Source organism: Bison bison, unplaced genomic scaffold, assembly GCF_000754665.1.
Source record: "Bison bison bison isolate TAMUID 2011002044 unplaced genomic scaffold, Bison_UMD1.0 scf7180017864141, whole genome shotgun sequence".
In the NCBI taxonomy this organism is placed as follows: Eukaryota; Metazoa; Chordata; class Mammalia; order Artiodactyla; family Bovidae; genus Bison; species Bison bison.
The window spans coordinates 3,298,681-3,307,740 of record NW_011494713.1 but is presented as its reverse complement, the minus strand read 5'-3'; the positions used below and the strand labels follow the sequence as shown (position 1 = coordinate 3,307,740).

Here is a 9,060-nt window from a genome sequence, read left to right as displayed (position 1 = left end):
AATGATGCTGAAGCTGAAACTCTAGTACTTTGGCCACCTCATGCGAAGAGTTGACTCACTGGAAAAGACTCTGATGCTGGTAGGGATTGGGGGCAGGAGGAGAAGGGGACGCCAGAGGATGAGATGGCTGGATGGCATCACTGACTCGATGGACGTGAGTCTGAGTGATCTCCAGGAGTTGGTGATAGATAGGGAGGCCTGGTGTGCTGCGATTCATGGGGTTGCAAAGAGTCGGACACGACTGAGCGACTGATCTGATATATAGGTCTTTAGTTTCTTTAGGTAGATTTATTCCTAAGTATTTTATTCTTTTCGTTGCAATGGTGAATGGAATTGTTTCCTTAATTTCTTTTTCTATTTTCTCATTATTAGTGTATAGGAATGCAAGGGATTTCTGTGTGTTGATTTTATATCCTGCAACTTTACTATATTCATTGATTAGTTCTAGTAATTTTCTGGTGGAGACTTTAGGGTTTTCTATGTAGAGGATCATGTCATCTGCAAACAGTGAGAGTTTTACTTCTTCTTTTCCAATTTGGATTCCTTTTATTTCTTTTTCTGCTCTGATTGCTCTGGTCAAAACTTCCAAAACTATGTTGAATAGTAATGGTGAAAGTGGGCACCCTTGTCTTGTTCCTGACTTTAGGGGAAGTGCTTTCAATTTTTCACCATTGAGGATAATGTTTGCTGTGGGTTTGTCATATATAGCTTTTATTATGTTGAGGTATGTTCCTTCTATTCCTGCTTTCTGGAGAGTTTTTATCATAAATGGATGTTGAATTTTGTCAGAGGCTTTCTCTGCATCTATTGAGATAATCATATGGTTTTTATTTTTCAATTTGTTAATGTGGTGTATTACATTGATTGATTTTGTGGATATTGAAGAATCCTTGCATCCCTGGGATAAAGCCCACTTGGTCATGGTGTATGATCTTTTTAATGTGTTGTTGGATTCTGATTGCTAGAATTTTGTTAAGGATTTTTGCATCTATGTTCATCAGTGATATTGGCCTGTAGTTTTCATTTTTTGTGGCATCTTTGTCAGGTTTTGGTATTAGGGTGATGGTGGCCTCGTAGAATGAGTTTGGAAGTTTTCCAGAAAATTGCAGAGGAAGGTAGAGTTTGAATAGGATAGGTGTTAGCTCTTCTCTAAATTTTTGGTAGAATTCAACTGTTAAGCCGTCTGGACCTGGGCTTTTGTTTGCTGGAAGACTTCTGATTTCAATTTCCATGCTTGTGATGGGTCTGTTAAGATTTTCTATTTCTTCCTGGTCCAGTTTTGGAAAGTTGTACTTTTCTAGGAATTTGTTCATTTCTTCCACGTTGTCCATTTTATTGGCATATAATTGCTGATAATAGTCTCTTATGATCCTTTGTATTTTTGTGTTGTCTGTTGTGATCTCTCCATTTTCATTTCTAATTTTATTGATTTGATTTTTCTCGCTTTGTATCTTGATGAGTCTGGCTAATGGTTTGTCAATTTTGTTTATCCTTTCAAAGAACCAGCTTTTGGCTTTGTTGATTTTTGCTATGGTCTGTTATGTTTTGCATTTATTTCTGCCCTAATTTTTAAGATTTCTTTCCTTCTACTAACCCTGGGGTTCTTAATTTCTTCCTTTTCTAGTTGCTTTAGGTGTAGAGTTAGGTTATTTATTTGACTTTTTTCTTGTTTCTTGAGGTATGCCTGTATTGCTATGAACTTTCCCCTTAGGACTGCTTTTACAGTGTCCCACAGGTTTTGGGTTGTTGTGTTTTCATTTTCATTTGTTTCTATGCAAATTTTAATTTCTTTTTTGATTTCTTCTGTGATTTGTTGGTTTTTCCGCAGGGTGTTGTTCAGCCTCCATATGTTGGAATTTTTAATAGTTTTTCTCCTGTAGTTGAGATCTAATATTACTGCACTGTGGTCAGAAAAGATGCTTGGAATGATTTCAATTTTTTTGAATTTACCAAGGCTAGATTTATGGCCCAGGATGTGATCTATCCTGGAGAAGGTTCCATGTGCGCTTGAGAAAAAGGTGAAATTCATTGTTTTGGGATGAAATGTCCTATAGATATCAATTAGGTCCAACTGGTCTATTATATCTGTTAAAGTTTGTGTTTCCTTGTTAATTTTCTGTTTAGTTGATCTATCCATAGGTGTGAGTGGGGTATTAAAGTCTCCCAGTATTATTGTGTTATTGTTAATTTCCCCTTTCATACTTGTTAGCATTTGTCTTACATATTGTGGTGCTCCCGTGTTGGGTGCATATATATTTATAATTGTTATATCTTCTTCTTGGATTGATCCTTTGATCATTATGTAGTGACCATCTTTGTCTCTTTTCACAGCCTTTGTTTTAAAGTCTATTTTATCTGATATGAGTATTGCTACTCCTGCTTTCTTTTGGTCCCTATTTGCATGGAAAATCTTTTTCCAGCCCTTCACTTTGAGTGTGTATGTGTCCCCTGTTTTGAGGTGGGTCTCTTATAGACAATATATGTAGGGGTCTTATTTTTGTATCCATTCAGCCAGTCTTTGTCTTTTGGTTGGGGCATTCAACCCATTTACATTTAAGGTAATTACTGATAAGTATGATCCCGTTGCCATTTACTTTATTGTTTTGGGTTCGAGTTTATACACCCTTTTTGTGTTTCCTGTCTAGAGAATATCCTTTAGTATTTGTTGCAGAGCTGGTTTGGTGGTGCTGAATTCTTTCAGCTTTTGCTTGTCTGAAAAGCTTTTGATTTCTCCTTCATATTTGAATGAGATCCTTGCTGGGTAAAATAATCTGGGCTGTAGGTTATTTTCTTGCATCACTTTAAGTATGTCTTGCCATTCCCTCCTGGCTTGAAGAGTTTCTATTGAAAGATCAGCTGTTATCCTTATGGGACTTCCCTTGTGTGTTATTTGTTGTTTTTCCCTTGCTGCTTTTAATATTTGTTCTTTGTGTTTGATCTTTGTTAATTTGATTAATATGTGTCTTGGGGTGTTTCGCCTTGGGTTTATCCTGTTGGGGACTCTCTGGGTTTCTTGGACTTGGGTGATTATTTCCTTCCCCATTTTAGGGAAGTTTTCCACTATTATCTCCTCAAGTATTTTCTCGTGGTCTGTCTTTTTGTCTTCTTCTGGAACCCCTATGATTCGAATGTTGTAGCGTTTAATATTGTCCTGGAGGTCTCTGAGATTGTCCTCATTTCTTTTAATTCGTTTTTCTTTTATCCTCTCTGATTCATTTGTTTCTACCATTCTATCTTCTAATTCACTAATCCTGTCTTCTGCCTCTATTATTCTACTATTTGTTGCCTCCAGAGTGTTTTTGATGTCATTTATTGCATTATTCATTATATATTGACTCTTTTATTTCTTCTAGGTCCTTGTTAAACCTTTCTTGCATCTTCTCAATCCTTGTCTCCAGGCTATTTATCTGTGATTCCATTTTGATTTCAAGATTTTGGATCAATTTCACTATCATTATTCGGAATTCTTTATCAGGTAGATTCCCTATCTCTTCCTCTTTTGTTTGGTTTGGTGGGCATTTATCCTGTTCCTTTACCTGCTGGGTATTCCTCTGTCTCTTCATCTTGTTTAAATTGCTGAGTTTGGGGTGTCCTTTCTGTATTCTGGCAGTTTGTAGAGTTCTCTTTATTGTGGTGATTTCCTCGCTGTGTGTGGGTTTGTACAGGTGGCTTGTCAAGGTTTCTTGGTTAGGGAAGCTTGTGTCGGTGTTCTGGTGGGTGGTTCTGTATTTCTTCTCTCTGGAGTGCAATGAAGTGTCCAGTAATGAGGTATGAGATGTCTATGGTTTTGGGGTGACTTTGGGCAGCCTGTATCTTGGAGCTCAGGGCTGTGTTCCTGTGTTGCTGGAGAATTTGCTAGGTATGTCTTGCTCTGGAACTTGTTGGCCCTTGTGTGGTGCTTGGTTTCAGTGTAGGTATGGAGGCGTTTGATGAGCTCCTGTCAATTAATGTTCCTTGGAGTCAGGAGTTCCCTGGAGTCAGGGTTTGGTGGGCCTGCATTTTGTGCCCTTCCCAGGTCGGAGCAGCTCAGGTGATGAGGTGTTTGGTGAGCGCGGTCGCTGCGATTTATCGCCTCCCTGCCGCTCGGTTTTCTGGGTGTACAACCGGCACACCTTCTTAGGCGGATGTTGACCATCCAGAACCCCAAGAAGTCTTAGTTAGCAAAGAAGCCTGCTTACAGTTTTGTAGATAATGTCTTTTGGGGGCTGCGATTGCCCCCTTCCAGCTCTGGCTGCCTGTCACCGGAGGGGGATGGTCTGCAGCCGGCTATCTCTGTTCAGTCCTTTGTTCTGTGCACGGGCCTGGCGTTGTCTTAGGTTAGGGCTAGCTTTTCGCGTGGTAGTTATCCCACAGTCTGGTTTGCTAGCCCAAGTTAGTTCACTCAGATAGCGCTCAGGGCTTCAGGCCAGCTCCTTACTCTAAGCGATGCAGCCCGCGTCTCCCTGCCCAGCCCCCGCTTGCTAGTGGCGGGTACAGGCATCTGCGCAGCTTCTCCGCTGGGGGAGTTACTGTTGGGCTCGTAATCTGTGGGTTTTAATTGTTTATTTTTCCTCCCTGTTATGTTGCCCTCTGTGCTTCCAAGGCTCCGCACAGACTCAGCAGTGAGAGTGTTTCCTGGTGTTCGGAAACTTCTCTCTTTTTAAGACTCCCTTCCTGGGATGGAGCTCCGTGCCTCCCTCTTTTGTCTCTTTTTTTGTCTTATATTTTTTCCTACCTCCTTTTGAAGACAATGGGCTTCTTTTCTGGGTGCCTGATGTCCTCTGCCGGCTTTCAGAAGTTGTTTTGTGGAATTTACTCGGCGTTTAAATGTTCTTTTGATGAATTTGTGGGGGAGAAACCAGTCTCCCCGTCCTATTCCTCTGCCATCTTAGCTCCTCCCCCAGTTTTAAAATTTTAATTTAAAAGAGTAATAATAGTTCCTGCTTAATAGGATTATTGTGAGGGTTAATTAACTGTAAAGTGCTTTAAAAAAATATCTGTGCTGATGCTTCAGAGATGGGCTCCAGGGACCAAGTGGCAAGCTGGCCTCGCACCACAGGTTGTAGTGCTGTCCCTATGCAAAGCCTCCTGTCTCCCAGGGCCAGCTTCCACTGCAGCTGCCTGCATTGCCATGATCTGGGCTTAGGTTCTGGTGCACAGAGTCCCCTCAGGAGACCCTCAGGGACACCTGGGGTTTCAGTCTGCCGTGTGTGTGTGTGTGTGTGTGCATGCGTGTGCCCATGTTCCTGGCACTCAGACCAAATGCTCAGTATCCATGGTGCCCACTGTTGCCTGACTGATCTCCTGCACATTTTGTTATCTTATTGGAGTACACTGACATAACACAAGTTCTAGGATGATATTAAGAATTTCATGATGTGCAAGCAGAGCATTAAACCAAACCTTTGAGAGCAGGGCCCTGTTCAAGTTCACAGATCACACGTGTGCCTGTGAAACCACTCCTGAATCCAGTAGTTCTCAGTCAGGTGTCATCTTGCTCCTCAGGGTGGGCTACCTTGGGTTCTAATTATGTGAGATTCCAATTGAGCCCCTGAAAGCAAGAGTAACAAGATACATTAGCATCAAAAGTAGGCCCTAATCCTTCTTTTTGTACTCTTAGGCACAGGGAATTATCCAATGGAATCTTCTGGGTCATTCCTGTCCTGGGCAGTTCCTATACCTGCTGTCAGCTATCCTTCCCTTCTTCAGGCGAGCTGGACAACTTAAGTGATGGGAGAAGGAGTGGTAACAACAATGGACTTGGAAATCGCCAGGTAAGACTTTGTTGCCCAAGTAACAGTCTAAGATGGGTCTGGTTTAGGGTGAGGTATAGGGCGCTCCCTGGAGAAGGAAATGGCAACCCATTCCAGTGTTCTTGCCTGGAGAATCCCAGGGATAGGGGAGCCTGGTGGGCTGCCATCTATGGGGTCGCACAGAGTTGGACGTGACTGAAACGACTTAGCAGCAGCAGCAGCATAGGGTGCTCTGGGCTTCCCAAGTGGCACTAGTGGTAAAGAACCTGCCTGCCAATGCAGGAGACATGAGACTAGGGTTCAATCCCCATGTCAGGAAGATCCCCTGGTTGCAGGGCAACCCACTCCAGCATTCTTGCCTGGAGAATTCCATGGACAGAGGAGCCTGGCGGGCTACAGTCTATAGGGTCACACAAAGTCAGACATGACTGAAGCGACTTAGCATGCACACATGCATGAACATAGGGTGATCTGCTCCATGGTCATTCAAGGATCTAGGTTGCTGGCAAGTATTGACATCCAGTGGCTCATAAAGGCTCACATTTAGTCCAGGGCTTAGAAGTGATACAGATCACTTCCCATTCAAATTCCAATGGCCAGAGCTTGGGAATACAGCCATACCCATGTACACTTGGGCTGGGAAATGTAGTCTAATTCTGTGCACAGCATAAATAAGAAATGGTTTTGGAGATCCCTTGCCAGCCTGCACCATAAGAGATTTGCAAAAATGGGAGATTTTGAGTAAGATGTGTATAATCCCCAACCCTCCTGAGACAGGCATGTCTGTTGGGAAGACTTCCCCAAGAGGCAGCTTTCTAGCTGTGACTCCTTGGACTTAATAGTGTTTGGTTCACATTACAGCTAATGTTTTAGGAAGGTCATGCACGGAGTATCTAGCATCAAACAAGTGTCAGGATGACTGACACCTCTTGTTATAAATGAGCAAGTTGGTTTTGGCATAACTGTCTTGAGTGTACTTAGTGTGACTCAGTTGCTCACAGTTAAGCTGATCATCATCACTTGTATGTGCTGATCAGAAGTGTCAAATTCATGACTACACAGGTAAAAGCAACCTTGAGATTGTTTTAACTCTCTACTTGTTTCACACTAAATAAGAAATTCATCATTACAAATGGTAAACAAATTGAATGTGTAGCACTAAATATTCAATGCCAGAAACCTCTTTTAAAATAATCTTCTGTCTCATGTATAGTCCCACACCAAAACCCATGATTTTTAATCTGATTCTTGATACAAGTAGGAGATCTATGACTACAGGGCAATAATCCTTCCCTGTTTTACCTTATCCATATTTAAGAGGAAACAAGCTGGAGGAATTGTTGAAAGAGGGCATTCTAGCTTACGAGGTAAAACTCTAAGACAGAGCATCAGAAAAGGTCCTAGTTAATACCCATTGCTGTGACATATTCTTTAAAAACACCCCCTTTCACTCTCAAAAAGAGTCCTGGTTTGGACAATAAATAGAAACCCTTAGAACCAGGGAGCAGTACCTCTCTATGGCCACCACTGTTCAGGGTCTGGCATGCAACTCTTCAGAGCCAGAAGCCCAGGGTTTTCAGGACACTGAGGCTGACTGAGCATGGAAGGGAGCTGATTCACACCATGGAAGTGACGGGAGACTGACCCCTAAACCAGGATGCTGTGTTTTTAACTTACTGCGAAGACTAACTGCCTAGCAAAGTGGAAACCAATGTTGGTTGGTTAGTATGTTCTCTCCCTTAAAGTGTAGTCTCCTTGGAAAGCTCAAAACCCTTGGGATGATCAAAATCATAGTTCTTGTGGATGAGGAGATCAAGATGAGCCATGTTAACAGAGCTAGAACAAATAATTTCACAATTTGTATGGAAATACAAAAAACCTCAAATAGCCAAAGCGATCTTGAGAAAGAAGAATGGAACTGGAGGAATCAACCTACCTGACTTCAGGCTCTACTACAAAGCCACAGTTATCAAGACAGTATGGTACTGGCACAAAGACAGAAATATAGATCAATGGAACAAAATAGAAAGCCCAGAGATAAATCCACGCACATATGGACACCTTATCTTTGACAAAGGAGGCAAGAATATACAATGGATTAAAGACAATCTCTTTAACAAGTGGTGCTGGGAAAACTGGTCAACCACTTGTAAAAGAATGAAACTAGAACACTTTCTAACACCATACACAAAAATAAACTCAAAATGGATTAAAGATCTCAATGTAAGACCAGAAACTATAAAACTCCTAGAGGAGAACATAGGCAAAACACTCTCTGACATACATCACAGCAGGATCCTCTATGACCCACCTCCCAGAATATCGGAAATAAAAGCAAAAATAAACAAATGGAACCTAATTGACCTTAAAAGCTTCTGCACATCAAAGGAAACTATCAGCAAGGTGAAAAGACAGCCTTCAGAATGGGAGAAAATAATAGCAAATGAAGCAACTGACAAACAACTAATCTACAAAAATATACAAGCAACTCCTCCAGCTCAACTCCAGAAAAACTAATGACCCAATCAAAAAATGGGCCAAAGAACTAAATAGACATTTCTCCAAAGAAGACATACAGATGGCTAACAAACACATGAAAAGATGTTCAACATCACTCATTATCAGAGAAATGCAAATCAAGACCACTATGAGGTACCATTTCATACCAGTCAGAATGGCTGTGATCCAAAAGTCTACAAATAATAAATGTTGGAGAGGGTGTGGAGGAAAGGGAACCCTCTTACACTGTTGGTGGGAATGCAAACTAGTACAGCCACTATGGAGAACAGTGTGGAGATTCCTTAAAAAACTGGAAATAGAACTGCCTTATGATCCAGCAATCCCACTGCTGGGCATACACACTGAGGAAACCAGAAAGGAAAGAGACACGTGTACCCCAATGTTCATCGCAGCACTGTTTATAATAGCCAGGACATGGAAGCAACCTAGATGTCCATCAGCAGATGAATGGCTAAGAAAGCTGTGGTACATATACACAATGGAGTATTACTCAGCCATTAAAAAGAATACATTTGAATCAGTTCTAATGAGGTGGATGAAACTGGAGCTATTATACAGAGTGAAGCAAGCCAGAAGGAAAAACACCAATACAGTATACTAACGCATATATATGGAATTTAGAAAGATGATAACAATAACCCTGTGTACGAGACAGCAAAAGTGATGCTGATGTATGGAACAGTCTTATGGACTCTGTGGGAGAGGGAGAGGGTGGGAAGATTTGGGACAATGGCATTGAAACATGTAAAATATCATGTATGAAACGAGATGCCAGTCCAGGTTCAATGCACGATACTGGATGCTTGGG

At 41.6% G+C, this 9,060-nt stretch overlaps 1 long non-coding RNA gene across 1 annotated transcript in view; it reads left to right on the top strand.

Moving 5' to 3' along the window:
• Positions 1-9,060, top strand: part of LOC104988676 — a 69,407-nt gene that overhangs the window by 31,407 nt on the left and 28,940 nt on the right. The window contains exon 2 of the long non-coding RNA XR_825273.1: positions 5,600-5,753. This is a non-coding gene — a long non-coding RNA (uncharacterized LOC104988676). The remainder of the gene's footprint in view (positions 1-5,599; positions 5,754-9,060) is intronic.